This window comes from Pristiophorus japonicus, unplaced genomic scaffold (genome assembly GCF_044704955.1).
Source record: "Pristiophorus japonicus isolate sPriJap1 unplaced genomic scaffold, sPriJap1.hap1 HAP1_SCAFFOLD_210, whole genome shotgun sequence".
Taxonomy (NCBI): Eukaryota; Metazoa; Chordata; class Chondrichthyes; family Pristiophoridae; genus Pristiophorus; species Pristiophorus japonicus.
The window spans coordinates 936,955-944,814 of record NW_027251799.1 but is presented as its reverse complement, the minus strand read 5'-3'; the positions used below and the strand labels follow the sequence as shown (position 1 = coordinate 944,814).

Sequence of the window (7,860 nt, the reverse complement as noted above, 5' to 3'; positions counted from 1 at the left end):
CTTTGAATAAGTTCTGCTTGTACCTGCATTCAAGCTTGAAACAGCAACTGGGCTTCCATCTCACGGGAGGTGTGGGGTTGATGTGCGTCGCTTTCAATCTTTGAAATTTCACCAAGCAAAGAAACGGTGAATCCAACTGTCCCTATCTGCATTTAGTTCCCGTTTAATCACAGGAATATCCGCAGTCAGGAGCTGAAAAGGAATTCAAACCTAATACCGGCTTCGGGACAATCAGAATACTTTGTCACAGACAAGGCATCGGAAGGCTGGAAGGTGGATCACACCGGTTGTGGGAGAGCTGGTTGGCGGTGACATGGAAGTGTCTGCAGTGTGCGGGACCAGACTGCTTCCACACATCCACAATGAATGTCCCTTCATTTATTTGGGAAAAGTACAACTGAGAGTGGACAAGTTCCATCCCGGTCGGAGCAATCTGAAGCTTTAACTGACTGACACCCTGGTTTGTGATGTCGTGCATATTATACTTCCATCAATCTCTGTGGCGCAATGGGTTAGCGCGTTCGGCTATTAACCGAAAAGTTGGTGGTTCGAGCCCACCCAGAGACAAAGCCTTTAACTGTTTTTCCCCGAGTATTCAGTGCCGCACAGTCCCAGGTTGTCATTGGCTGCATGAATATATTCCGCAAATGTTGCCACCAGTGCTATTATCCAGATAGTTCCCACTCCAATATTTTATGAGCATTCAGTTCAAGTATAACGATAACAATGTTTTACATGGATCATATTACTCCATCCAGCCCTCTAGAAATAAATTATGTGATTGGGTTTAAAGAAACTGGTGGAAATTGATTCTATTGATACATTTCTAGGGCCCAAGTTTCCACATGATTTGCGCCTGATTTTTAGGAGCAACTGGTGGAGAATGGACTATCTGAGAAATCGCAATTCTCCACATTTTTTTTCTGCTGTTCCAGTCAGGTAGAACAGTTCTAATGTGGAACAGAATTTTTTCTTCAAAAGGGGGCGTGTCCGGCCACTGACGCCTGATTTGAAAGTTTCCACAGTGAAAACGTACTCCAAACTAAGTTAGAATGTAGCAAGTGAAGATTTTTGTAGAACTGAAAAAACCTATTCTACACATAAAAAAATCAGACGTAGGTTACAAATTAGGCGTCCAGAACGAGGTGGGGTGGGAAGGGAAGTCATTAAATTGTACAATAAATCCTTATTTATACTTCTACAAATATTATACAAATAAATCCAACCTGAATAAACATTTATAAGCAAAGATAAGATTAAATAAACCATCTTCCTACCTGTGTGAAAGTGCTTCAGGCACGGAGAATGCTGCAGTCAGCCTGAGGCGCCCGTTCTTCCCGCGGGGGGGTAGGAGGCGCCCGTTCTTCCCGCGGGGGGGTAGGAGGCGCCCGTTCTTCCCGCGGGGGGTGGGGGGAGGGGAGAGGAGGCGCCCGTTCTTCCCGCGGTGGGTGTAGGAGGCGCCCGTTCTTCCTGCGGGGGGGTAGGAGGCGCCCGTTCTTCCCGCGGGGGGTCGGGGGAGGGGAGAGGAGGCGCCCGTTCTTCCCGCGGTGGGTGTAGGAGGCGCCCGTTCTTCCTGCGGGGGTGTAGGAGGCGCCCGTTCTTCCCGCGGGGGGGTAGGAGGCGCCCGTTCTTCCTGCGGGGGGGAGGGAGGGGAGAGGAGGTGATCGTTCTTCCCGCCGGCGGGTGGGGGGGAGAGGAGGCGCCCGTTCTTCCCGCGGGGGGTGGGGGACGGGAGAGGAGGCGCCCGTTTTTCCTGCAGGGGTGGGTAAGAGGCGCCCGTTCTTCCCGCGGTGGGGGGGAAGGAGACAGTGAGAAGGCTGATGTGCTGATGGCAATGTGCTTTTATTAAAAAAATGTTCAAAAATTAAACAGCTACAAAGAACTACAAAAATGGCCGAGTGCCAATGTTTTTTTCACACTGAGCATGCGCGAACGCTGCAAAGTGCACGCGTAGCGTTGCCGGCTGGAAAAAAAAGTAATTTAAATAGTATCCGCCCCCTCCCACTTACAAAATCGGCGCGAGTGTCGGCTCCGCCCCCCTGGGCGCTGCGCCAGGCAGACAAGGAGCTGCAGAACGCTCCAGAATCGCAAGGTTTTTTTTAGGCACCGTTTTAGGCGCGAAAAACGGGCGCCCAGCTCGGAGGGGTACCCGTTTCTTATCGTGTGGGAACTTGGGCTCATAGAACTGGAACTTCGGTCTCAAGTGCTCCTCCTATCAAGAATAGACACACACACAATCAATGGTTTTACAACTGAGTCATAAACACTTACAATTTTAAACCATTCTCATACAGCGTGTAAACGAGATAGGGATAAAACTTCATCACATGTAAAGAGAAAATGAATGATTGAAGATAACACTGTTCCTCAGTAATTATATTATTATTTATTTCATTCTGAAGAAGATTATCGGCTAATTAACGGTGATTAAAATAATTCTTACTTTTGCACGTTGGCTGCATGTCATCAATTTTATAAGGTTTTGAATTTAAAAATGGTATTACAAAAGTTATCGCCAAGACCTGGAATCAAAGCTGTTTTTCGGTGGCATAAGGAGTGGTTTTATCCAATCCTTTAAAGATGATTTCAAAGAATCACGTGGCGTTAAATTCACATCATTGTTACGATTTGTTTCGGTGTGAAACAAGTGGATTGAAAAGGACAATAATGTTTAATAAAGAGTAAAGCTACCACTACACAGTCACATCAAAGCCTCCCAGGACAGGTACAGCACGTGTTAGACACAGAGTAATGCTCCCTCGACACTGTCCCATCAAGCTCACCCAGGGCAGGTACAGTACGTGTTAGATACAGAGTAATGCTCCCTCTGCACTGACCCATCAACACTCCCAGGGCTGGTACAGAACGGGTTAGATACAGAGTAAAGTTCCCTCAATACTGTCCCATGAAACTCTCCAAGGGCAGGTACAGCATGCGTTAAATACAGAGTAAAGATTCTTCTAAACTGTCCCATCAAACGCTCCAAGGGCAGATGCATCACGGGGTTAGATACAGAGGAAAGCTCCCTCTACATTGTCCCATCAAACTCTCAGGGCATGTACAGCACAAATTAGTTACAACATAAATCTCCCGCTACACAGCCCCATCAAACTCTTCCAGGGGCAGGTGCATGGTGCATATGCAATAACTCAGTAGGCTTACTACCTTGAACTCAATCAGGTGCATCCTGACCGTACTTTTCTAGCTCTCGAACAAAGGATTAAACATGGAGGCTTTCGTTATATACAAGAGTTGCATGTGTGTGCCTGTGGCCCAATGACCTTCGACGGTCGGTCCCCCTGGTGGCAGGTAAACCCGGGCATATATACATTACAGTGCAGCACGTGTTTTAATCTCCCTCTACACTGTCCCATCAAACCCTCCCAGGGCAGGCACAGCACAGGATAGATACAGAGCAAAGCTCCCACTATACTGTCCCATCAAACCCGTCAGGGCAGGTACAGTATGGATTAGATACAGATTAAAGCCCCCTCTACAATGTCTCATCAAAGATTCAGAGGACAGGTACAGACTAAAGCTTCCTCGACACTGTCACATCAAACCCTCCCAGGGCAGGTACAGTATGTATTATATACAGATTAAAGCTCCCCTATATTGTCCCATCAAAGACTCACAGAGCAGATACAGCCCATCTAAGATATACAATAAAGCTTTCTCTAACCTGTCCCATCAAACCCTTACAGGGCAAGTACAGCATGGGTTAGATACAGAATAAATCTACATCTACACTGTACCATCAATCTCTCCCAGGACAGATCCAGCACGGGGTTAGATACAGAGTAAATCTCCCTCTACACTGTCCCATCAATCTCTCCCAGGACAGGTACAGCACGGGGTTAGATACAGAGTGAAGCTCCCTCTACACTGTCCCATCAATCTCTCCAAGGGCAGGTATAGCACGGGGTTAGATACAGAGTAACTCTCCCTCTACACTGTCCCATCAATCTCTCCCAGGTCTGGTACAGCACGTGGTTAGATACAGAGTAAAGCTCCCTCTACACTGTCCCATCAATCTCTCCCAGGGCTGGTACAGAACGGGTTATGTTAGCACAAATCTTTTCCTGGAAGAATCACTCGACACTCGGGTCGGTTCCAATGCCAAAATGGCCTATATTACACCGGCGGGGAGAGAGCCTCTGGTCCAACTCAGGCACTCCACTCCACCGAACAAAGAAATTCATCGATATTTATATGTTTTACAACAATTCATTACAATTACTTAGCCCATGTCGGCTGGACACAATCCAATCATAAGGACTATAAATTACAAATCGATTCCACTGGGCCAATGGAATTGGCCCCCAGGCACCAGGGGACTGCGTGATCACTTCATGTTTTAGCTGGGGCTTATTCATGGCCTCGTGATATTCTCCAGATCCCCTTATCTCTACTGTCCTTGGGTTCTGTCTGCACCTAACCTCCTTATCCTTACACAGTCACAGGAATTTCTTTATTCAGTATTCTGCTGGGACATCTTGTCTGTGGTTTGTTGATTAAGGGTGTTCTGCTGAGCTCGCTCTTTCCAGTGTTCCTGTACATGGAACTGCAGTGTCATCAGCCACCCAAAAATGTAGTCAAGCTAACTGTTAGCTGAATTCCCCTAGTGCTTTGCAGAATCCCTGGCAGCCATTTTATATCTGGCTACCATTTTACACATACATATATGCATACATATATTCAGCAGGTGCCTTTGCCTTTGCCCTACAACAATCCCCCCTTTCGGTAATGGACTAATCCTAGTCTCCTTTAACCGACAACATTATTTGTTACTCGACTTATATTTTTATGTACCACCCGGTACTTCCTGTCACAACGTGCTGGCCAGTCATGTGGTGTCAGAAGTCCCAGTTGCTTAGATCAAATTGATATAGTTCAGATTCCCCTGTCCCTCTGCTGGACAAGTCACTTTATTTACTTGAGCCCTTGTTCTGATACTCCTTTGTCGTGCATAATGCCTGCAGGATCGACAGGCCATGATTCTCCATGTTAGTGCTAAGACCAGCTGTATCCCTACCAGTATGTGTAATATTATTCCAATCCAGGGGTGGATGTTTACGTTCATGCCCCAGTCCCAGACCCTCCTCCACCAACTCTGGTTTTGTAACTCTTGGTCAGTATCCTTCTCCAGTATTTCAATCTTTGTCTGTAGTTGGTGGTAGAGTCTGACACACTGGCCTACTCTGAGTCTTAGTCCCCTTAATACTGCAACTAAATGTGGGATAGGGGCCTGCTCTGGCTCGTCATAATCCTGCAGGTGATCGTGGAGCTGATCGATGGCTTTAATGATTTTGGGCCTCGGCGTCTAACCTGGATAATGCGGGCTTGTCCTATTGAGAGGTCATAGGGCTGTGAAGCAAAAGTTTGGTTGCGAGATCTGGCATTGTAAGCCATTGTACCGATATGAATGTGCCGTGGTAGAGACACAGTATTTTCCTTTGCCCCCGTAATCTGTTCTGGCAAAATGTGTGGGGGCAGGTACTATTTCCAATACACATCCATCGGTTGGATTAAATCCACATTCGACTAGTTCTCCCTGTCCCACCGGGTGAGGGCACACCGTAATGTCACCCGTCTGCTTGCATCCCGTCAGGGAGATCCCATAGAGTGTGTTGTCTCTGCGGACAGCAGGGGCTGCGGTCAGATAGTAATGGAGGGAGGTGTTTTCCCGTATGATCCTGATATTCTACAGTTGATAAAGGGGAAACGGTCCTGAATCTTGTGTGACTATAGGTAGAAACATAGAAACATAGAAAATAGGTGCAGGAGTAGGCCATTCGGCCCTTCTAGACTGCACCGCCATTCAATGAGTTCATGGCTGAACATGCAACTTCAGTACCCCATTCCTGCTTTCTCACCATACCCCTTGATTCCCCTAGTAGTAAGGACTTCATCTAACTCCTTTTTGAATATATTTAATGATTTGGCCTCAACAACTTAATGTGGTAGAGAATTCCACAGGTTCAACACTCTCTGGGTGAAGAAATTCCTCCTCATCTCGGTACTAAATGGCTTCCCCCTTATCCTTAGACTGTGTCCCCTGGTTCTGGACTTCCCCAACATTGGGAACATTCTTCCTGCATCTAACCTGTCTAACCAGGTCAGAATTTTAAACGTTTCTATGAGGTCGCCTCTCATTCTTCTGAACTCCAGTGAAAACAAGCCCAGTTGATCCAGTCTTTCTTGATAGGTCAGTCCCGCCATCCCGGGAATCAGTCTGGTGAACCTTCGCTGCACTCCTTCAATAGCAAGAATGTCCTTCCTCAGGTTAGGAGACCAAAACTGTACACAATACTCCAGGTGTGGCCTCACCAAGGCCCTGTACAATTGTAGCAACACCTCCCTGCCCTTTGTTTCAAATCCCCTCGCTATGAAGGCCAACATGCCATTTGCTTTCTTAACCGCCTGCTGTACCTGTATGCCAACCTTCAATGACTGATGTACCATGACACCCAGGTCTCTTTGCACCTGCCCTTTTCCTAATCTGTCACCATTCAGATAATAGTCTGTCTCTCTGTTTTTACCAACAAAGTGGATAACCTCACATTTATCCACATTATACTTCATCTGCCATGCATTTGCCCACTCACCTAACCTATCCAAGTCGCTCTGCAGCCTCATAGAATCCTCCTTGCAGCTCACACTGCCACCCAACTTAGTGTCATCCGCAAATTTGGAGATACTACATTTAATCCCCTCGCCTAAATCATTAATGTACAGTGTAAACAGCTGGGACCCCAGCACAGAACCCTGCGGCACACCACTAGTCACTGCCCGCCATTCTGAAAAGTCCCCATTTACTCCTACTCTTTGCTTCCTGTCTGACAACCAGTTCTCAATCCATGTCAGCACACTACCCCCAATCCCATGTGCTTTAACTTTGCACATTAATCTCTTGTGTGGGACTTTGTCGAAAGCCTTCTGAAATTCCAAATATACCACATCAACTGGTTCTCCCTTGTCCACTCTACTGGAAACATCCTCAAAAAATTCCAGAAGATTTGTCAAGCATGATTTCCCTTTCACAAATCCATGCTGACTTGGACCTATCATATTACCTCTTTCCAAATGCACTGCGATGACATCCTTAATAATTGATTCCATCATTTTACCCACTACCGATGTCAGGCTGACCGGCCTGTAGTTCCCTGTTTTCTCTCTCCCTCCTTTTTTAAAAAGTGGGTTTACATTGGCTACCCTCCACTCCCTAGGAACTGATCCAGAGTCAATGGAATGTTGGAAAATGACTGTCAATGCATCCACTATTTCGAAGGCCACCTCCTTAAGTACTCTGGGATGCAGTCCATCAGGCCCTGGGGATTTATCGGTCTTCAATCCCATCAATTTCCCCAACACAATTTCCCGACTAATATAGATTTCCCTCAGTTCCTCCTCCTTACTAGACCCTCCGACCCCTTTTATATCTGGAAGGTTGTCTGTGTCATCAGGGCTATTCCCACTCCGGCAGCTTTGCCCATTCGGCAGTTTGGGATCACTGGGCATACTCTGGTTAGTCCCTTCAGAGTGCAATTACCCAGTGTCCCCTTCAGTTTGGCCAACTGAGCCAGATGTGGGCTGTCTATCCAGTCTGGCAACTCCCCCCTTTGGATATGGTCGAGGTTGTGTCGTATCTGTCCCACCATCCATAGGCCATAAGCGTGACAGAGTTGTCCCTGTCTAAGTTTTGTGGTATCTTCTCTCTCTCTGTTGATAAGGTGCTTGATTGTTTTTGCCTGAGCTTCCAGGACCGAGAGGCCATCCAATTGGATTTCAGCACCTCTCTTCCGAGTTCGGCTTAATCTTCCTGATTCCACTCTGCCCGTTCTAATAATCCCTTCATCA

General features: G+C 47.0%; 1 non-coding gene across 1 annotated transcript; it reads left to right on the top strand.

Moving 5' to 3' along the window:
* Positions 1-493: 493 nt before the first annotated feature.
* trnan-auu (transfer RNA asparagine (anticodon AUU)) lies at positions 494-567 on the top strand. Its single transcript has one exon. It is a non-coding gene; the product is annotated as a tRNA-Asn (tRNA).
* Positions 568-7,860: the final 7,293 nt, after the last annotated feature.